This window comes from Talpa occidentalis, unplaced genomic scaffold (genome assembly GCF_014898055.3).
Source record: "Talpa occidentalis isolate TD23 unplaced genomic scaffold, MPIMG_talOcc4v2.1 talOcc4.13, whole genome shotgun sequence".
Taxonomy (NCBI): Eukaryota; Metazoa; Chordata; class Mammalia; order Eulipotyphla; family Talpidae; genus Talpa; species Talpa occidentalis.
The window spans coordinates 3,307,090-3,330,334 of record NW_023601322.1 but is presented as its reverse complement, the minus strand read 5'-3'; the positions used below and the strand labels follow the sequence as shown (position 1 = coordinate 3,330,334).

The 23,245-nt window shown below is 39.0% G+C and overlaps 1 long non-coding RNA gene across 1 annotated transcript; it reads left to right on the top strand.

The window, feature by feature from the left end:
• Window positions 1-12,687: 12,687 nt before the first annotated feature.
• Window positions 12,688-15,951, top strand: LOC119243754 (uncharacterized). The gene is made up of 3 exons (XR_005124809.2): window positions 12,688-12,829; window positions 13,081-13,264; window positions 15,430-15,951. It is a non-coding gene; the product is annotated as an uncharacterized LOC119243754 (long non-coding RNA).
• The last annotated feature ends 7,294 nt before the right edge of the window (window positions 15,952-23,245 follow it).

The following is a 23,245-nucleotide window of genomic DNA, read 5'->3' as shown; positions in this document are numbered from 1 at the left end:
CTTCAAAAGACACTTTAGGTTAAATTACAGACTAGAAAAAAACAAAACAAAACTATGGTTTAAAAATTAGTACTTTAAAAATTTTTCCAACCATGTATGTGAGTACACATAATTTTCCTTACAAGCATGCAGTTTCCTTTCTCAATACATTTAATCACTTAATTGACCATGATTATCTATAAAAGCTCATCCTTCACAAGGTGATTGGCAACTATAAATTAATTGTATAGATCACCAACTCTTTATAGTATCATCAGTAATTAAACTTCCCTCTCTCATCTTCCTAAGTCAAAGATACAATACAGAAATATGTAATAGACATTATCAAATAGAATCCATCTTGGTTTTGGAGTGTTTTGTCTTTTCTTCTTTCATCTGCATGTCTGCAGGAGCATATTCTTTGTTTAATTATGAGAAGCCCAGACTGACCTGAGCTGCCAGCTGGTTTTGGCTTTGATCAGCAAGGACAGAATGTGCGATTCAAGCCAAGCACTGGCCTTGGTTTCTTCATACGTAAAAGGAGTTGCTGTGATGAACCAATGAGGAAAAACACATAAAGCACCAGAATAGGATCTAGCAAACTAAAATGGAGTTATTTTTGTGTAGAATAAAATTTCCTTCCCCCAAAAGCACATCTCTGTAAGCTTTGCTTTGTGCAGTGTCCAACAATTTGCTATCATTTATTAATGTGATATTGTAATAGCCTCTTGTATTATTATAATATTTTTCAGTGTCAGCCACAGTATTATTGTTACATAAGATAAAGCAATAAACTTACATAACTCGAGTTTTCAAATATCTTCAATAATAACACATTTCTTCTTCATTGAAATTTAAATATCCAGAGATCCTTGGCCATCAGCACTAAAATTGGAGTCTGCTTTATTGTCCCATTATTTGACAGATAATGTCTACCTACAGCGTACTATCTTTTCTTATAGCATACACTCTTTTGTAGATAATCAGTGAATTTCAATGAGAATTTTAATAAGTCCTACGTATTGTATTAGATTTGCTTTTGCTAGGTGTTTACCATGCCCCACGAGAGGTCTGGGAAGAAAATATGTGAATAGATTCTTCTTTCTTATACTTCAGAATTCAAGACATATTGTGCATTTGATTCATCATTGCTGTTTTCAGGTGCAGTACTTTTATACTAATATTCTCTAACCCTTTTGTTGACAGGTTCTAACTTGCTCTTATCAGCCAGAGATCTGATTGAGATTGATAACTTCTTGAATGATCAATTTGTTAGATAAAAAATGTGATTGAAAGAATCTTGTGATACAGCATCCCAAAAGATCTGGTCACATAGCTTTATAAATGTATGCTATTTAAATTTTAGTATTAACATTAAGTTTTATAGTTCAGGGTCTTATAGTAAACATCATTTAACATATATCATAACATTATTGAAGGGATAACAAAAGTGTGCTCCCATAAAAGCTATGTGAGATAAATGTATAAAGATTATCATTTCTCTTGAGAATTATTGGACTGTTATTATGACAAAATGAGGTGAAACAAAACAGAGGATGTTTACATATAAATGGAAACTAATTTTTGTTTGCATAAATTTAAAAATACATATTTTAATAGTCCTTAAATGCTAAAGAAATTCATCATAAACTAGTATAATTTTAGATATGAATTTTAAAGGTTGGGTCCAGTAAACAATAAGAAAACCAAGAGAGAAAATAACACCAATGAGAAGAAATCAAAGAAAACAAAATTGGACTTTCTGCTTTAAAGGGTTGTGGGAGCCAAACAGATTTTTAAAGTCATCAGGGGCAAACATTTATTTCATGTGTAATAGATCTTAATCAAAAAGCATCGTGAGATGAATCTGAATTTCTAAATTTTCTCTATTTTTGCCCTTGTTTTGCTGACATTCTTAGAAAGTTGAAAATGGCTAGCACATTGACCAGATGATGGAAACAGCGTCAGCAGATCATGGTTTGACTCAAGAACTTGGCAGAACCTTTCATTTCTTCACTAGTGAAGACACTGATATGTGGTTAATGTTGAGACAGTAACAAAACATTGCAGTTGCTCCTTTTATAAAGTTAGTAACTGGAGGAGGGAAAAGCGATAATGCAAAATATGATGAATTTGATAAATGGTGCTTTTAGCCCAGTTTGCTCTTTACAATGAGGTTATCTGTCATGGGTATTGAACCATATGCAAATGCAGGGCTTTGGCTAGTACATTGTTGTCCATGACATAAAGCTCCTAATGGATGAGGAAATAAGTGCTTCAGCAAAACCATGTCCCTAGTTATTATCTATGTATGTATCAGTGTGTCCTTGAAACTGTACGACTTTGTATCTCTTTCGACTAAAGAGGAAAAGCAATGATAGACATTAAAAATATAACCACACTTAGGAATTGTAGACATTCTCAAGAAGACAAGCATATTGACACATGAAAGTCATCACACTGGAAATACGATTGGTCTGGATTCCCTTTAGTCACTTTAAAAATTAAATAAGACCATGCCTTTGAGTAGAAAGTGCAGTATTACTGATTTATACCTATTCCATGAGAAATTACACAATATTCAAGTCATAAACCAGCTTTGCTGTACCCAGAATGCAAATGCCAACAAGAAGCACATTTACTCATAATCGCATCGTAAGTCATGGGCTATTGTATCTACCAAATAGAGAGAGCAATCCTCATAAGTTGCCATTGCTTATACTCACAAGAAAACATAAGATGCATGATCATTTTACCCCCTTTAATATTTTCTATGGATCCCCAAATCTAATAAGAATTTGTTGACTTCATTAGCATGATATTTACAAACCCTTTCAAATCGGCCATAATCATCCTTCTCAGGCTTATATCTTATGCTCCCTGGGCTCAGAGGCACAGTCAATTATACAGAAGCAGTGCCTCCCCCAACAGCCTGTTCTCTGGCATGGTGTAGGTTAGGGATGCCCCTCACTCACATCATCCATCAGTTGTTTATACCTAATTCAATTTCAAGGGTTTTGTTAATTGTATTCTCTTTATTTTTTTTTGGAAAGATTTATTTATTTTTATACAAGAGCTGGGTTATAGGCCAGAGGCACGGGAGGGTGAGAGGATTCACCAGAGACAGAGTGGGGAGCAGAACAGGCAGACTGACTGAAATACACTGCTGAGGGGAGCAGCAGGCGAGGCAGGAGAGGTTTGCCACGCTATGTGGGTTTCTCCATGGCGGGCCAGGAATCAAACCCGCACTGAACAGGCTGCGGACAGCTTCACAGCGTGGCGCCCAACCCGCTGCACCACTGGGGAGGCCTGTTAATTGTATTCTAATCCTTACCAATGAAAAGAAACAGACTTCTTTTTCCATTACTTGTGTGTTTGTTTTCTGCATAAAATTTGAGTTATAAAAAACTTTGCCAAGTTGGTTTAATCAAAAAAGAAAAACAGGGCCTCCCTGGTGGCAAAAGGGGTTAAAACGCAACCTATGAAGCGCAATGCAGCCACTGCAGCCCGAGTTCGAGCCCAGGCCAAGGAGCTACCCACATGGCACGGCAGAACTCTCCTGACTCGCCCGCTGCTCCCCTCAGCAGTGTATTTCAGTCAGTCAGCCTGTTCTGTTCCCCACTCTGTCTCCAGTGAATCTTCTCACCCCACACATCTCTGCCTGTACCCCAGCTCTTGTATGTATAAATAAATAAATCTTTTTAAAACATGAACAGAAGGGCACTGGGAGGCTGAAGTTGGATCTCCTCAGTTCTCAATAGGGGCTGACAGATCTCTTGTTCTCTCACTCTCTGTCTCCATATGGCACATTGTCCGTAAAACATTCTGCCTTTTTCTATGGTCTACATTCCTGAAAGCCAGTTTCCTTTAGGTCCCTGAGCACACAGCTAACCACAGCCTTTGTGGACATTCAAAACTTTCTAATCTATAAGCTCATAATAGACAAGCAAAGGTCCCTAGGTCTAAAATACATTTCACAAGAACAAGAATCCAAATAATTCTGTTTGGTCAAAAAGCTTCAGCCAGGGGAGTTTGTATCTCCATGCACATTTAGCTTCATCCTTTGAATCAAACTTTTGCAAAAACACGTTTGGAAAAAACATATTGAAATTTTTCAATACACTTTCTGTTAAAATTGTAGTTCTTAATGCATCCTATGTAAGTCAGATATCTTCCCCTGATAAACTGCGAGCCATGTGAAAAATTGGATCATAACTTATTCTCTTTTTGCCCAGAGCAAGCTTGGAGTAAGTTATCAAGAAATGATAAATGAATTAGAATGAATGCAAAGTGTTGCCCCTGAAGATTACGTCAACCAATGTAACATCATGAGAACTTGCTAGACTTGTTTTGCAAAGGTGACTTGTGACTTTTACTTGTCTTTCAACTATCTGAATAAATATAAATGTAAAATAAGGCACCGAAGCTTGGAGAAACTACACAAGGTTATAAGGGGAGCTGAAACTAGGCTCTAGGATATTTCATTTCAAGACTCAGAGAGTCACTGAATTTCATTTATGTTAAAGAAAGCAGTGGCTGTTTCAGCTAGTTATTGTGGTTTTAACAACCTACACCAACCTAGTGACTTAAAAGAATAACCATTTTTGGGAGGGGAGGGATTGGGGTCAGAATGGGGGGGCTGCAATTGTATGGGGAATATAACAATAAAATTTATTAAAAAAAAAAAATATTTATATGTACTTATACATATTTCATAAAACAGTGATCATTTATGTGTGTTGAATATTACCTATTTTTAGATTATTTTAAAGGTTTGAAGAAATCACAGAAAAATACAATAGATTATTGATATGGGTTCTATTAGGCAAAGGAGGGTGATTTATAATGAAAGACAAATGTGAAGGAAGAGATAAGAAAACTTTTAAATGATTTAAAACCCAATAGCAATTGTATGGGGAATATAAAAATAAAATTTATTAATTATAAATAAATAAATAAATAAATAAAACCCAATAGCATATGATATGGAAAAAAAAAAAAAAAAAAGAATAACCATTTTACTGAGGTCAGACTTTGGATTGAGTGAAGCGGGGGTGCATCTTCCACTAGCATCATACGTGGAACCTCAACTGGATGGTGCAAATGGCTGGGAGCTAACTGGGTGCTTCCATCAGGGTCCTATTTCTGAGGACTTTATTCAGGCTGTCCATTGACCATCTCATTTTTCCCTCACACATGATCTCTGCACATGGCTGACTTGAGCTTCCTCACAAAACGGCAACCTTCTAGTTTTTGTATTTGCAGCATCAGGACTAACTTCTCTTCAGATGGAAGCAGCTAGGCTCACCAAGACCTGGAGCCAGAACTGCAAAATCATAAATTACAACGTAATATCTTGTATGAAGCAAGTCACAAGGCCAGTCCAAGTTCAAGAGGGAGGACAGACCGTGTGTAGCTGCGTCCTATGCAGGGGGAAGAAATGGATACTGGTCGTCCTTGGGACTCCCTAGCAAGCAGGAGCGAATGATGTGATTCATTGGGATTTTGCTTTAATATTTGCTTTCCATTATCAAAATCTATACTCAAATCTGTGAGTATTCAGTTTATGTGTAGACTCAGAGCTATGTTGCCGATTTCCTGCATATCTATACACCATTTTTTAGCCTTTGCTTCTTTTTTACCTTCCCAAAAGAAAGACCAGAACTGGCATTAAGGGCTGAAAGTTAAAGACCTAGCATTGAGCTTTGGAAACATTGAGCAATCTCAAGCTGTTTTTCAAGTATTACCAGGTGAAAGTTGTCAGCCACCATATGCCTCTTGCTCACCGCAGCAATCAGATGGTGTTTACATAACTGAGGAAGCCATTTTAGTGCCTCTGTATCACAGACTGAGAGACTAAGAAACATGGAATGGAAGGAGTCACCACATTAAATGGGGAGCATGATGATGAATCCAAGATTATACAGTGAAGATTTAATTCCATGTATTTTGTCCTTTAATTTCATCACCACGTGAGTGACCTCAGAGATTTTCAAAATCTCCAAGATGTTTGGAGGAGTGTGAGTGAAGCAGGTACACGTGTGGAGGGTGAAGTTCTCCCAGGTTTATATCGTTTTGGCAATATGATAAAAATTGGCAAATCAAGGAAATTGGAAAAGAAAACATTGAAATAATATGGATTTTAGACAATAGTACTGCATATCCTCTGAAAGAGGTGGTGTGGTCGTATTTTTATTCTATTTTTAGTTTGTTGGGTTGCAAGAACATACACAAACTCAGAAAATTAAAGTAGAAGAAAATCAATCTAGTAATAATCCACGCCTAAGTAAATAACATTTTTTTATGAAAGATCCAAAGATATGTAGGCATCAAAGTAGAATAAGTGAGATGAAATGAACTGCAGTAAAATATAATTTCCCTGATTCATTTAAGCTCAGTTTCCTAAATTTATATATGAACAAATTTTATAACTCCTATTAAAGGGACAATGATGGCTTAAGATGATGAAAATAAAACTAAATTTCAAGCAAAACACTGTGATTTCATAGATTTTGCTGCAGGTAAAATAGAAGAGATTGACACTTGCATGAGCCAAAAGATAGAAACCATATGTCCAGATGATATATTTGAGTATATAATGCCGTTGCCAGGTGTGTCTCACCTGGGGAGAGTGGTATTTTGTAAACAATTTTCCTTTCCTTCCCCCTCTCCTGTTGCTAAAAGCTATTTTTCTACCAGGCACCACAGCTACTTCATTTTTAACTGGAAACTTTTATAAATCATATAAATTAGACCCGAATCTTTCTCACTATTAAAACTACCCAGAATAGAATGCTCATTGAAACAAATTATTATTGTTTTATTATAGTAAGAACAAGATACTGCATAGAATATATGACCTTTTCTAAGATGTCTATTTTAATAATTTCAGTGCATGCTAATAATAGAGTAACTTATTCTGAATTTTAAAAAGTAGAAATCACCTGAAAGTCTTTTGTCTAAATGATACTTACGAAAATTAGAAATATAACATTCTAGGCAAATATAAGGGATTATTATTCTTGTCATTTTTATTGTTTCATTAATTTTTTTCACATTTCTTTTTTTTTTAAAAGATTTATTTGTTTATACCAGCACTGGGATACAGGCCTGAGATGCGGGAGGGTGAGAGGATTCACCAGAGACAGAGCAGGGGGCAGAACAGACAGAAGGACCGAAGCACACTGCTGAGGGGGAGCAGCAGGCGAGACAGAAGAGGTCTGCCCCCGCCATGTGGGAATCTTCCTGGCCGGCTGGGAATCGAACTGGCACTGCAGAAGCTGCAGACAGATTCATGGTGCTGTGCTCAACCTGCTGTGCCACCAGGGAGGCCCTTTATTTTTGCATTTCTTCCTGACATTTCCACCACTCACAATCCTTGTTAAAGATGTGATTTGGGGACCTCCGTGGTGGTGCAAAGGGTTAAGTCTCAGCACTATGAAGCTGTCCGCAGCCACTGCAGCACAAGTTCCATACCTGGGAGGCCAGGGAGCTACCCACATGGCACAACAGACCTCTCCTGTCTCCCAGCTGCCCCCCTCAGCAGTGTATTTCAGTCAGTCTGCCTGTTCTGCCCCCCACTGTCTCTGGTGAATCCTCTCACCCCCCACACCTCTGGCCTGTACCCCAGCTCTTGTATGCATAAATAAATATATCTTAAAAAAAAATGTGGTTTGGGCATGATAGATATTTTATTTTCAATGTACACACAAGTTTCCCTAATGCCTGTCTAAGTGGGAACTATTTCTTAAGGATTTTATATCAGTTTCAAGATAAGAGTTTAATTTTTCTATACATCCACGTACTTAAAAATAAATCAGGACTCTGTTCATGATAATCACTGCAATTCAAATTCCCAATTCCTTTCTTCTTAAGAAACATGTCTTCAAAGGTTTGTTCCCAAAGCAACAGGAAATTCTGCAGGAGTTTGGCAGCATCAACTAAAAGCGTGCACACTGAGGTCACGCTGGTGCAGTTTAAGTCCTGACTCAACTGTTAATGCCAATAATTTACCTCCCTGGCCCTCAGTTTCTTGGGTTGTAAAAGGAAGACAACACGACAGTGATGGTGCATTTATGCGGCAACTTGACTGGGTCACAGGGAGCCTAGATAGTTGGTCAAATGCTATTCCGAGTGTGCCTGTGAGGGTGATTTGAGCTGAGTTCACATTTGATTGAGCATATTGTGTAAAACAGATTTTCCGCTCTAGTGTGGGGGGTCTTCTCCGATCAGTCAAAGGTCCTAACAGACAAAACGCCCCTTAACAAGAGAGAACTCCTCCTACCTGAGTCCTCTGAACTGGTCTTTTGGTTCTTTTCCTGCCTTTTCACTCACAGTGAAACACTGACTTTCTAGGTCTTGACGCATCAGCCTTCACAGTAACACACCACAGCCCCTCTCCTGGTCCTCAGGCCTTGGCGCTCAGGCTAGAACAACGCCGCCAGTGCTGCTGTGCGTCCACCTCGCTGTCTGGCCTTGTGGGCCTTTGGACGCGCCTGCTGCCATAGCTGATGAGTCAATTATTATAATAATCCCTTTGTATTTTACAAACACGTGTGTGCACACACAATCCTGTTGTTGTTGTTTTTCTGAAGAACTTTGACTACATCATTTCCTCAGAGTGTGTTGTGTATTTGTGTTTATACGTAGTTTTGAGCCAACACACACAAAGCTCTTAATCAGATGAAAAACAGGATGCATGTGATGAAGAGATGATTAGATGTAATGAAAGAGAAGTTTTGAAGTCAGAAAGAACGATCCAATATGAACAAGAGACAATGAAATCCTCAAGAGGAGCAAACAGAATCGGGGATGAGCACACTGACAGCACGTCACTGCAGCCCCTGAGAGGCGACGTGGGAGGGCAGGATGAGTGTCCAGTGCTATATTTCACTTGAGATGTTTCCCGATCAGTTGAAAGCAAAACATGCACTTCCCAGAAACTCAGCAAACTCAAAGGACATCGTTAATAAAACTACACCAAAAAAACATCACTAGTGTTAACACACAGGCAAGCGGCTGGGCACAGACACACGCACAGAGCTGTATGTGGAGGGAGGGAGAGCAGAAAGGAGGGAGAAGGGGAAGGGTGGATGGATGGATGGATGGACAGATTAATGAAAAGTAGACAACATAAACCAAAAATGGCAATAATGTAGACTCACAAAGAATAATTTTTAGGCAGGGCCTCCCTGGTGGCGCAAGGGGTTAAGCACAGCACTATGAAGCTATCGCAGCCTCTGCAACACAGGTTCGATGCCCAGCCGGCCAGGGAGCTACCCACATGGCACAGCAGACCTCTCCTGTCTCGCCCGCTGCTCCCCTCAGCAGTGTGTTTCAGTAGATTTGCCTGTTCTGCTCCCCACTCTGTCTCTGGTGAAACCTCGCACCCCTACACCTCTGTCCTGTACCCCGAGTCTTGTATGCATAAACTAATAAATCTTTAAAAAAAGAATAATTTCTAAGCATAGCGATAGTCATAAAGAACAGTTGGAGCATACAGAAAAAAAGCGAAAATGGTCGATTGAAATGCAACAATATAGAACACCACGTTAAATATGAATATGATTAAAACCACCCTGATTAAAAAGACAAAGATTGTCAGAGTCGATGAAAAGCAACCCGTTAACTTAACCTGATACAACACACCACTTCTAAGAAATTCACTTTAAACTCGACTTTAAAATGGAAAGAGACATGTAAGACAAGAGTAAAGAACGGGGAAAGATCCAGCAAGCCAGCCCTCTTTAAAAGCAGGCTAGAGTGGCCAGAGTGATATTAGACGAAATGTATTTCAGAGCAAAGAGCATTACTGGGGATAACGACAGCCGCTCCCTGATGATAAAGCCGCCATCTCATCAACACGACATGACAACCTAAGTGTTTGTGCATCTAATAAAAGAGCTTTAAACTTTAATAGCCATGAAACAGACACTCATGGAAATGCAGGTGAAGTAGACAAATCCTCAATTTTTATTTATGGTCTCAGCACCGCTCACTCAATAGCTGAAGAGAAAATTAGTTAAGGTTAGTGCAACACTGCTGACCTCGGACGTAATGGGCCTTGGAGCCCTCCCTCCCATGTAATAAAAGAGGATGCACATTCCACAGCATTCTGTCCCACCAAGTGCCTTTGGACAGAATTGTTGAGAAAGAAAGGGGAATTAATGACGGGAAGGGGACAGAGAACATCCTTGAATATTTAGGAGAGCAACAAATTAAAAATGATGGTCATCTTTGTCGGGCCTCCATTTTAACCATTTGGTGCTTTCTTAGGAAAGAGAAACGTGAACGTCTCCATGGCAAAGTTTTAACTTCTTGCCTTCATTTAGTGTAAAAATCTTGTAACGGTTGCTTCATGTCTCTAGAATTGGTTTCCATTAGATTAATTTTCACATTTAGCTGTCAGAATGATGATTCTATAGTGTTAAGAATATTTGCAACATCCCTTTTCCTAAAACTCATCCGTGGGTCACTGTACACCCTGTACAAGCCCTATCCCAGGTGTTGTACACACCTGGGATGCTGAGTTAATATCATTTGAGGTGCCTTGGAGCAATGGTTACAGAAACTCTGAGGACCTTACCTCATCAAGATGGGGCTGCAGTTCATCCGGGCAAAATGCACCAATACCTTGGATCATAAGGCATATCTCGATCAATGAGTAACAAAGACCTGTTTATGGTGTCTGGAAAGGCTGGAATAGGCAAGATTTATGCTTGGAATTTGAAAGGAAGACAATTTCCATTCTTCAGTTGGCAGACACAGCCTAAACATTCCCCCAACTTGACTCAGCTTCACAGGTGTCTTAACTCCTGACCCCTGTTCACTGGCCCTTCATGAATCGCCTGCCCTAACCCCACAGGTCCATCCTCTCCCTTTCTTAGTGCATTTACTTTAGAAAATGTGTTGTTATGAATCATTTCTCTGCTTCTTTGAAATGTAAATCTTCTTAAAAGCCTCTTGACAGTTTCATACCCCAGAACTCTCTCTCTCTTTCTCAAGGACCTGGGAGCCATCGCTTTCAAATCTGATCATCAAAGTAGAGGCCATGCTCTTTGGGATGGTAGCAACCCAACTTCAGAGAGGGTGCCTTCGTCAAGTTGCAAAACTAGTCCATCTGAGAAAGTTTCCTGACTAAACTCACACTGAATCATGCACCAGTGGTGCCAGACATATATAAAATAGTTTTCCATGTGGAGATAAAACCAGGGGAATAGCCCAGTCCCATATGTCTTCTCTATCATTTGTAGCTTGTCTTGATAGAAATTCTATTATCTACAGAGAAGAGAAGCTACCCTAGTAGAAATTCTATTAACCACAGAAGAGAGAAGAGTTATCTCCTGAGGGAGTTTCTGTTTCCTATCTAGTTAAATAATTCTCACATAAACAAGCAGACACCAGGAGAAAGAGAACATGGTATTAATAATAAACAAATAGACGTGTCCCTGGGTTCTCGGAATAAGAATTAGAAGGTGGTGATGTTGGCAGAGCTGGAGCTGGGGAACCACAGAGTGGGGTGCAGGGGGGTGGGTTTCCAGGCCCTGAGCTCAGTGACATGAAGTACAGGCATTCGATGTTTGATCAACTTGATACAAAGGTTCTTGTCCCTTTTTTTCAGCTTGTAGTTTGCACAAGCCTGAAGAACATTATGAATGATTAAAAAAAGAGAGAGAAAACCCAGTGATTGGTTGGTGCTCAGCATTTTATTTCCCTTGTTGGATTTACCCATATCCAGTGTTAACATTCTGCTAAAATTTCTGTGCCCAGAAGTGATCCTTATCCGTGATGCAGATATAAGTCAAACTGCTGTAGAGACTGTTTTCTAGAACCAGAGAATATGTGTAAGAATTTGCAGATAGAAATGAAACTGGGTGTTTCTATGAATCCAATGAATTCATTCCTGATATCTATGCTATCAAAAAATGTCAAGTTATATTAGATTGTTCCAAGGAAGATAGACTAAAGACAATGAAAATTAGTAAATATTTCATATTGATAGGATTGAAAGACATGTTTTTTTTTTTTTTAATTCTTCGTACATAAAAGATGACAACACTCACATGATGGCTATTTTTCGACTCCTCACCTTTGTGGCTGGGCGTGGCGACATCTCCTTGGACCTGCCTTGTTAGGTATTTCCATGGATCATTCTGCTCTGCCGGGGACTAAGCTGTTCATGTTTTAGATCAGCTAATGATAATCTCTGAGGGAAGTTCCCCACCTTCCTGGCAAGATAAAACAAGTTTGCTTTTCTGTTGCTTTTTCCTCTCAGAGATGTTGCATATCTCTTTGATATTGCATTTTGTGTATATTTATGCTTGATATCAAAAAGGGCGATGCCATAGGCCTCTTTTCCAAGAATATAGAGGACACATCCAGAGACCTGTAAGTGCTGATATTAGGTTTCTCTATAACAGAATCCTTGATGTCTAAAAGAAAACTATTGATTCTTTTCTGAGAAGTAGAACATGCTTCCCTGTCCTTTGAGCATACTTTGGATAAAATGTCAACTGCCCCTCCATTTCCAGAATGGTGAAAGGGAAGGGAATGACAAGTTACTGAAGGTACAATTTTCAAACCTTGACACCATTTTAGAAGCAAGACGTCTGGCTTAGTCAAACTTATTTGTGTGGCTCAATCAAACTCTAAGATTCCTTTTGCATCACAGCGTAGATTGTTAACATTTTCCTGTTATGGATCCAAACAGAAGGTCTAGGGAGCATTTATTTGAAATACCCAACTATCTCTAAGTCAGCGGACATAAAGCAGCGAGGATGAAAGTTGAATAGAAGCTGGAAGTTGTCATATGCAGTCTAGAGGCTCTAGTTACCATGGTGATGGCAACTAGGTAACCATGTAGAAATACTGATGGACAGATGGATAAAATAAAATCATATTTTGAAAGCCATTTAGAAATTATTTAACTTGTTATTTTGGATGGATAATTTCTAATTATCTGTGAACACAAATGCAACATTAGAGTCCTTTGAAAATTCATTAAGATTTCAAAATTATCAGTTCATTCTTTTCAAATGAAAAATGACCTGTCTTGACCCAATATGATCACTTTTCTAGTAACTGTTTATTGTGTCTTGTCAGATTCAGCAGAAGGGGCGCTACATAAGATGAGCGGGCACCTGGAAGATGAGAGATGTGTCCCTGGGATGCTGAGAAGATGGACATTCTCTGGGCCTTTCTTATCACAATCCAATTTAGGAAAAGCTTTTCACTCACAAAGACATCTCAACAATGGAAGTTGCGGTGCTTTCCTGACTCTTGCCTGGTAATGAATTCCTGGATTTAACATTCTTAGAGCAACATGTGATTCCCAAGCTCACATAACATCTTTGTGTTCTTAAGAGTGGATACTGACATTTGCTTTTTTTTTTTTTTAGATTTATTCATTTTTATACAAGAATGGGGTACAGGCCAGAGGTGTGGGGGGTGAGAGGATTCACCAGAGACAGAGTGGGGAGCAGAACAGGCAGATTGACCGAAGTACACTGCTGAGGGAGCAGCAGGTGAGACAGGAGAGGTCTGCTAGCCTTGTGGGTTGCTCCGAGGCTGGCTGGGATCAAACTGGCGCTGCAGAAGCTGCGGACAGCTTCACAGCGCTGCACTCAACCACCTGCACCACAAGGGAGGCCCCTGACATTTACTTTTAGATGATGTCTCCTGGTTTGGAGAAACACGTTCCCCCCCAAACATGTCTCTGTGATATATGTAGTTAGCAACAGCAGCAGGATTCCAGGGCGAGGGATCAGGCCCTCAGCAACTTGCAGGGCTGAGCCACAGGTGATGGCATCCTACTGGAGGCTAGAGGAAGACATGGAGTCTGAGCTCATCACAGAAGATGTCAGTTCAGTTACTGTGTAGCTGCATTTTCTGCAGTTGATTTCAAATCACAAATAATAGAGGAGGAAACCACATAGGTAAGACCTTTTTCAGTGGTCAAAATGCATTTATACTTGTCAAGGAGCACATCACCTCTGCTTTCCTCTATGTGTTTCCTGGCTCCAGGTCTTACATCTAAGCCTTTAATTCATTTTTTAATATGTTTATTGCATTGGGAAGGTACGAGATAGTGGTCCAGTTTCATTCTTTTGCATGCGGCTGTCGGGAATTCCCAGTACCATTTACTGAACAGACTTTCCTTTCTCCTGTGTATGTTCTTGTGCCAATGTTGTGAATTAGTTGTGCTGACGTGAGTGTTTCTATTCCTGGGTATTCGACTTTGTTTCTCTGATCTGTGTGTCTGTGTTTAATTTGATACCAATTTTAAGTACAATCCCTTTGTAGCATGGTTTGAAGTTGGGGCATCTGATATCTCCTTTTTTTTTTGTCTTGTCTCAGGAGTGTTTTTGCTACTTGGGATCCTTTGGAAATTCAAAATATATTTCTTGAATTTTCCCTTTTAGAAGAAATGTTGGAAAATCAACCAAGATTTGTTAAAAAAAATCACATTTCATGTATTTCAAATCTGTCATTTTCATACATTATGTTAGAATAAATATTGTTATTGACTATCTGCAAAACTATATGCAGAGCAGGCCCTTAGCAGCCATAACTCCTAGATAAGGAAGTAGAAGACACCCCATAACCTATTTCCACCAAGAACAACTCAAGATCAGGATGGTACATTGACAGGAGCTGCACCAGATCAATACACACCCAACCTCCTTGAAACTCATATCCTTTTGAGTCCCCGGGGTATATTTCTCACTAATATATTATGTTCATCTAACCTAGCATACCAATCAAATTTATTTACTGAAGACCCATAAAAAATACCTGTCATCATCTTGAAAGATTTCTGCATTGATGTGACCCACACATCTAAAACACAGATTATAAGAGCATGTAGACTTTAGATTTTTCCAAAGTTAGTTCACATGTCTGTCTCCATGACACTTGAATGAGAAAATATTTCACCCATTTTTTAAACCAAAGAATTTCACATACTACCTGACATTTAATACAAGACTGCTCAAATTAATTTCTAATTCAATGTAGTGAGGTAAATCAGAAACACGTATTTTATTCCCAAATGCAATTAGTCACCATCTTGCATTATTATATTTTTTTAAAAACTTGTTAAAATTGTTCCCATTTTATTCCTCATATAAGTGTACTAATCCAGAACTTCTGAATATTTTATCTGGACAACCATAAATTCAATCCATTCTCTCTAATTTTATGTAAACATCAGCAATCAAATAAAAATGAATCGCACCATAACAATTCTCGAAAACATTTAAAAACTCTCTAGTTTTTGCTGGATTAAGGGGGGAAATTCTATCTTAAATGCTCTATTTTTGTTCCTTGTGAAAGTTTTAATGTTTCATTTGTGACTCGGATGTTCACCATGTGTTCTGGTCATGCTAGGTGAAAAGACCTCTAAATACATTTAGGGCGGACCTTATTCATGTCTGCTCTCCCTTCTTGCAGCTGTGTGCTTCTAAACAGCCATGACGGCCAGTGAAAAACTCAGTTTCCAAGATCCATAAAAAGAAAAATTCTGCCATCAAGAAGATATCTGTGAAGTCCACAGTGGACAAATGTATTCCTTCTTGGACTTGCCTCTGACCTCCTTAAACTCCTATTGTTACATTAGCACTTTGGCATGGACGTGTTTCCGGGGAAAACTGAAATCATCAGAGGATCATATCATCTGTGTTTGTAAAGCTGGAACCTAACACTGTCTGCAGAGATGGTCCTGAGGAAATACATGCGGGATTATGCAAAACTAACTTACCCATGTACAAATCACCTCCATTGGCCACTTCCTCCTTTCACTGTGCACAAAATTCTATTTTTCCTTTTACCATGTAGCTTTAAGTAATTAGTCATGCCTCAAACTCAGGAGTCACGATCTTGCCACATATATGAGTGTTTCCAGCAGAGTAAAATATCTATTTGTAGACTGCTTGAAAAAGTGAATAAATGAATGAAAAGAAAAACCCATGAATAAATTTGAAGGAAAATATCAATGCAATGATATTTACTACACCAACCAACTAAAATATCATATATTCATGATCATTTTCTTGAGTTACCAAAAAGAATTTACATTATGTCGCTTTTCAAGGAAGCATTTACTTAGTAACTTTTAGAAACTTAAAAAATATATCAGAATTCCCAGAGCAGAATGTTTTCTTTCTTTTTCCATGTCTATAAAGAAGTTTCATTGAGATATAAATGGGCTCATTATTTAAATAATAATAATAATAACTTTTTAAAATAGTTTTGGGTTTACAGCAAAACCGAGCAGGAAGTACAAAAATTTCCCTTGTGTCTCCTGCCCTCACCCAAGCAGGGACCCCCACCCCATTATCAACACCTTCCCAAAAGCACTGCATTTGTTACGATTGAAGAACCGACACGGACACATGCTCATCATCCAAAGTGTATAGTGCACACCAGGCTTCCCACGGGGTGCTGTCCACTCTACGGGTTTGGACAAATGTGTGAGATGACTCAGCGATCATTCCAGTGTCATGCGGACAATTTTCACAACCCTCAAAAAATCCTATCTCTGCTTCTTTCTTCCTTTCTCAACATGGGATGTTTTCTTAATTGATTTAAACATATTACTAGTAGCAATGCCAGTGTCAAATAATTTGAAAAATATCAAACGGTATTTGAGAATATATTTTTATGCTCCATAATGCCTGGAAAGTATTAATATGTTATTCAAGTAATGCTTAAGATTATTAACAGGAGTAAGTGGACATGGAATCTCTGTGTGATGTGTAGAGATGACACTTGGCACCACACCTGATATAGGAAGTGCCCTGTGTCCTGGCTGCCCTGCGTGGGAAGGAGACTCCAGGTCTTTCTTTTAGACTCTTCAAGTTTTAGCTGTGGATTTAGGTGTTTAATAACATGGTCAGGCCCGCGGATGAGATGAATGCACACCTGGCAAGTTAATGAGAAAACATACTTGATTGGAGACAGAAGAGATTGGAGACCATTCTAGAAAGTGAATGGAGAGATTTACAAGTCTAGTGTACACAGGTGATCCAAGAGAGATTCATAGCACAATCGGACGCCTGAGAGACACAGATGAAGGGCAGCAGGGACAATGCAGTCTTTGTCAAGAACAAAGGCTGTTCCTGTTTTAAAAAGTAATTTAAGAGACACAATAGTGCCTCCCCAGTGGCAGAGCGGGTTGAGCACAGCATTGTGAAGCTATCCACAGCCTCTGCAGCACGGGTTCAATTCCACTGCAGACCTCTCCTGCCTCGCCTGCTGCTCCCCTCAGCAGTGAATTTCAGTCAGTCTGTCTGTTCTGCTCCCCACTCTGTCTCTGGTGAATCCTCTCACCCTCCCACGCCTCTGGCCTGTACCCCAGCTCTTGTATAAAAATAAATAAATCTTTAAAAAAATAAAAAAAATAAAGGACACAATAAACAAAATTTTTAGCAACTGTACTGAGATAAAATAAACATACTCTACAGTTTGCCCTGTAAAGTGGACAAGCCAAATTTGATTTGCGTATTTTTGCATATCGGTGCACTACCATCCCAGTCAATTTTGAATATTTTTTTACTTTACAAAGAGACCATGAGCCCTTTATCCCTCACCCCAACTCATCATCACAACAAACTTCAAATGGCTGTTTATGTGATTCCTGTCTCTGTAGATTATTCTGTGCTGGGGACTTTGTATAAACGGATCCATGTTTTTATTGGTTTTATAGATTAATACACACACATATGAACACACACACATACACACACACACACACTTAAGAGAAAGAGGCCAGGTCAGTTTCTGAACTTCACAAAACATCTAACTGTCAAGATCTGAATGAAGGCAATCTGCTCCCAGTCCAGTGATATCATTGTATGGCGAATGCTAAGACCTCGTCCTGTACATTGTGTGCATCAAGAAAAGATGGACAGGAACTGAGATCAATGGAATATATTGATTAAGGGTAAATTAAAGGCTGAGTTATTTATATGTTTAATCCACCTCTCTTCCAAATTCTGACCCAGCTGATGATCTTTGATTTCATTAGTTGTACAATTGATGTCAAAAGTCTATTTTCTTTCAGGAATCACACTGATCCAGAAAACCCATTACACAGTAGAATGGATGATATAAAAGGATGAGTAACACAGCCAGGGCAAGACGGCACTAATCACTGTGGTGTTTATTATTTATGTCCACACAACAGACACTTCCCTCCAGTACCACTGTGGAGCCCCTGTTGCTTTGCTCAGTGATCTAACCACCCACTGTTGATACCTATGTGTGGACTGTCTTTAAAAGCTAGAGACATGTGTCTAGAAATTCAGCAAGATGGAATCCTCATCAAAGGAAACATAAAGATGAGTGAAGTGCTGTCTTTTTCCTTTGTGCACACAAACAACTAAAATACAATCCCTAACAGTACAGATATCATAAGACAGAATGCATCACATGCTTTAGAAATTCACCAGAGAGAGAGAAAACCTAACGGATTGGAAAAATTGGGAAATACTTCATGAAGACGTTGGTTTGATGGTGGATTTCAAAAAAGGGCCCATGATGTGCAAAAGGTGAGGATGGACCGAGACAGGGCAGGCTGGGGGTGTCCGGACTGGCTCAGGAGTGAGCACACAGGACAGCGGATGCTGAGGGGAAAGAGTTTCGTCGTGAGGCCCGGAGGTTCCACTTCAACAATGTAGGTCATCGGGATCAGAAGCACAAGAGTCTGATTCTCATTCTCCCTTCATTATATCCCATCAGCTTCGTTATCTCCTACCAATGTCTCAGTGTTCCCTTGACTGAGGCTCGTACTAGATAATGAGGCACAGAATTGCTGTGGCATAAGCTAGTGTCATTTACTAAGCTCAGAGTCAAAAGTGCAGAGAGAGGGCTCAATCATCTCTCTGGAAAATTTTTTGTAAAAAAAAAAGCTGAAACTTCTTTAAACAAGAAAATTAATAACGATCATCTTAGATGCCTCTGAACATCCAACACACTGCTTTAGCCAAAATAGATTATCAATAAGTTTATATGTAAGAAACACTAAAATAAATATTGAGATAGTCATATCATGGAAAATTACTTTTAAAAAAATTTGTTTTTCATGTTTTCTTAATGACCTAGTTAAGAAAAATCTGCCTCTTATTTTCATTACCTTCTGACTTGTCCTCATGCAGAGGAAGGAAACACAAAGATTTGCTTCCAGTTTCTGTTTCTTATCTTTTCTTTTTTAGCTGTTGGCTATACTTTTAAGCATGAATTTTTACTGCTTAATGAAAACCAGCACAAGTATGTATTTAATATTATATGTAATTTTGCAAGTAGCCCATACATGTGATTTACAATTTCAATGAATCTGATGACAAAAGAAAAATTATTATAATAAATAAAGATTAATTATCTAAGTTTGATTTTTAGCACTGAGATCTCATAGAACCCGAAGGCATTTGCTATGATATTTATTCATTTCCCTTTTTTTCTGTTTTAATATCAAAGCTATTTGTTGTTGGGAAAGAGAATAAGAAGAAAAATATTTCTTAATGTGCATTTTAAAAATATTGTTTTATAGTGGAAAAGTGTATTTATTTTTCTTTATAGCTGGATCACCAGGGTGTCTATAAAGCAGATGGTAATAGGCACAACCCTCATTAATTTCTGTACTAGATCGATGCAGGGGGTAAATTATTTTTGGAAAATTTGAAATATTTTCTTTCAAAAGATTCTGTGTTCAGGAAATGTGTTTGTTTATGAAAATTGTACAGATCTATTTTATGTACACTTTGACACAAAAATTCATTTTATTTAATCAGGGTGTATATATGTATATATGTTTGTATAGAGACCACTGAAATGTTTCTGGTGTATGAAGAATTAAGGGTTGTACAATAAAAAATATATGGCTTTATATTGTGAAGCTAAGGTTGGTAACTTAGATGTTGCAAACTTACCTACCATCTTTCTTTTATAAGGTAATTCAAGAATTTGAGAAGTTGCTCCCTTCCCTTATTCATAATAACCATCAATTTAAAAACAAATAATGACATTGAAAAAGAAGTGTGAATGACTAGAAAAAGACAAATTTTTAGCAAATATCAGAAACACAGGAAAAAACACATGGACTATATTGAGCACTAAATCACAAAAACGGAAAATGTCTCAGTAATGTCTGTTTCATTTCCTTCTTGATTATTTGAGCACAGTCTTAAAATATCTGACTTCAGAGCATAAAAATGTGAATAAGAAATCATTGGACATTAATCTGGGTTTATTTGTTTATTATAATAAATAATACGACATATATTATTCATGCTTTTGTTGAAAGGCTTATTAAACTTATATATGTTAGATTAGGGAATCAATATTTCAAAATGTTTTCTAAAAGCATTACTTATTCTGGGTTAAAAGAGTTGCATGATGAAACACTTTGGGGAAAAACTTTGTCACAGTTTTGGAGAATAACAAGAGGCCATCAAGTGAAAAACATAAAGTTTAAAGTTATTTGAACACCAAACTTTGTCTTCACATGGGAAATGGTTTCACATCTGCAATGAGGCAATACCTTAGGTCAGAATTGATCTTATGTTTTGGGAAAAACAAACCAAAGATTCTGAAATCTGAAATCAAATGATGAACCATAGTTTTCTAGAGTTCCCTTGTGGGGAAAAAAAAGGTATAGGCGTGGTTAAAAAACTCTGAGGATTTTATAATTTATTCAAAATATATTCTTTTCAGCAAATGCGAATACAAAGGAAAACATGCATACCAGTTAACACATCCACCTCGATCCCCTGCGAAAAAGAAAAACCTGAGGGGCGGCAGGAAGGAGGATGAGACGTTGACATCTGCAGCAACACAGCTTTTTAAATCTTTGTGACTCATGAAGAAAAGCACAATTAAACAGAGAACTAAAAACCTATGGTCTGTCTTAAGGTGCCCCCAGTAGGAAGGCACCGGGCAGCAATGTCAGGGCTCCCCCATATCCAGCTGGGCCAGCTGGTTGGTGACAAGCTGAAGGGGACATGGAATCCCCTCCCGGGATACCCCAGGCTGAGCCACCTGCAGAAGACGCCCCTGGTAGTGGAATGAACACTGGGCATTGGGTACCCAGCGGCAGGGAGGAAAGACAGGGGCCAGAAAAAAGAGGAGAGGAGACAGGGGTATGGAATCTTGAAAGGAAATGATTTATTTTTCAATCCTAAATAAAAATGACATCATAGAGCGCTTTCTGAAGGTAGGAAAATTCTCTGAACGGAGTAAAATTTCAGGAACTCAAACTCCACATTTAAATGACCACGAAAAAAGCATCAGGGACTGGGATCCGAAAAAGGAGCTGGCAGAGCTATGCCTGGAAGGGGAGAGCCGGGAAGGACACGCGTGAGCGCAGAGGCCACGCCAGCCCCCCCACCCCTCCTGCCCACAGGCTGAGCCCGCAGTTGAACCAGGTGTGCACCCACACCTGCACCTGCGTCAGCCCTGCGCCTTTGTGGGCGGTGGCTGCTGTGTGGCTTCCGCCTGCCATGTCGGCTCACATATGTTAATACCAAGCCCTACTTGGAAGCATAAAAAAAAGAAGAAATTTGGAGGGGATAGTTCCAGTAACTCTTATCCGACGCAATAGAACACCTTGTTCTGAGTGGGGAAAGCGGGGTCAGCTGTACCAAAAACTACCGTGATGCACAAAATGTGCCAAAACTGCCATTACTTTCTAGTTCCACATCTCAGCCAGAAACCCTACAGTCAAGCAAGAAAGGGGGTAAAGCTGATTCACAAATCCTGTGTGGGGTCAGTCCCAGTCTCTAAGTTTCTCCACATTCAATAGCCTCAAACCGTGGCCCAGTCAAGAATAAATCTGCAGCCTCCATGCTGTAGTCAGCTTTGTTTGTTTTGGTTTAGTTTTGTCTGCTCCTTTGTTCTATGTCTCTTTATCCCCCATGTGAGTGAAATCATCTCCTATTTTTCTTTTTTCTTCTGACTTATTTTGCTTAGGAAAATCCCCTCCAGTTTCATCCATGTTGCCACATGTGACAAGCGATCATCTATTTTTCATCACCGGGTAATAGTCCATGGTGTGTCTACACCACATGATTGACTGATATACATCATTTCCTCCTGTTGGGTGTGTTTGATCCCCAGAGAGCAGGCACAGGTTAGGGAAAGTCACATGGCTCTGGGAACTGGCTAGGAGATGGAAGAACAGACACTCATCTGTGTCACCATCACCGATCATGATCACATCCGTCATTCAAGATGTGCACTACGCACAGTTCGCAGTTAGAATCACCACAGGACACTATCAAAAAATAAAGTAATACCGTATCACCTATATAAAATTGTTGCCACTGATAAACCCCTATGTAAGTGTAAGGTATATACCTTCAATCACTGCTAAAATATGTGTTTTAATAAAAAATAGACATGGAAAAGGAGGACTTTTTGAAAAAAACTAAATTTCAGAGTAAAACGTGTAGCATGAGTGATGTACTTACAGAACCATAAGGGCACAGCCTACAGAATTTTATGTAACAACAGCGGCTGTCAAAGCTGTTCTATTATTGACTTCTGTCCCAGGATTCCACGAAACTCTACTAGATCTTATTTCCTGCAGTCTGACTGCAAGACTGTCCTCCATTGGCTCACAAGTAGCAGGAAAAGGTAGATCAGGACAAGCTCTATTCTAAGGTCACACTGGTTTCTCAGACTTGCAAAACACTCAGCTCCGTCCTTAGTCCTTGCTAATTTCCATTTCACACATTTGAAGTGGACAGTCACACCTGCAGAGAGGGCGACTGACATCTGGGAGAAGGACCTGATTATGTGTACGAGGTCACTGAATGCATTTATGATTTTGAAAATAATTATTCATCAAAGAAATTTCTATTTAATCAATGTGCCAAAATTAAATGATGGCAGTATATTGCACAGGGAGATATTACTGAAAACGTCAGTCACAACATGGTTTCAGTAAAGATCATGTTTTTCTTTTATAAATGAGGAATGATTCTTTCTCAGGAGAAATTTCCCCAAAACTGATCATCAGCTTGCTCATTTATGCCAATGAGCCACAAGTCAGCAAGCGTTTGGCTCATGTGTGACTCAGGTACAACACACAACCACTTACTGCTGCATGTAGGAACTTATGTTTCAAGACTTTTCTGTTAACAAGCGGAGCTTCTGGGACTGAGGGGCTCTTCGGCAGTTTCTTTTACTGAGGAAGCTTTTGCTTCTCTTCCCCGGTGGAAGGGAATGTTTGTGTGCAACAGTGCTGTTGCTTTCAGTGGTTAAATACATG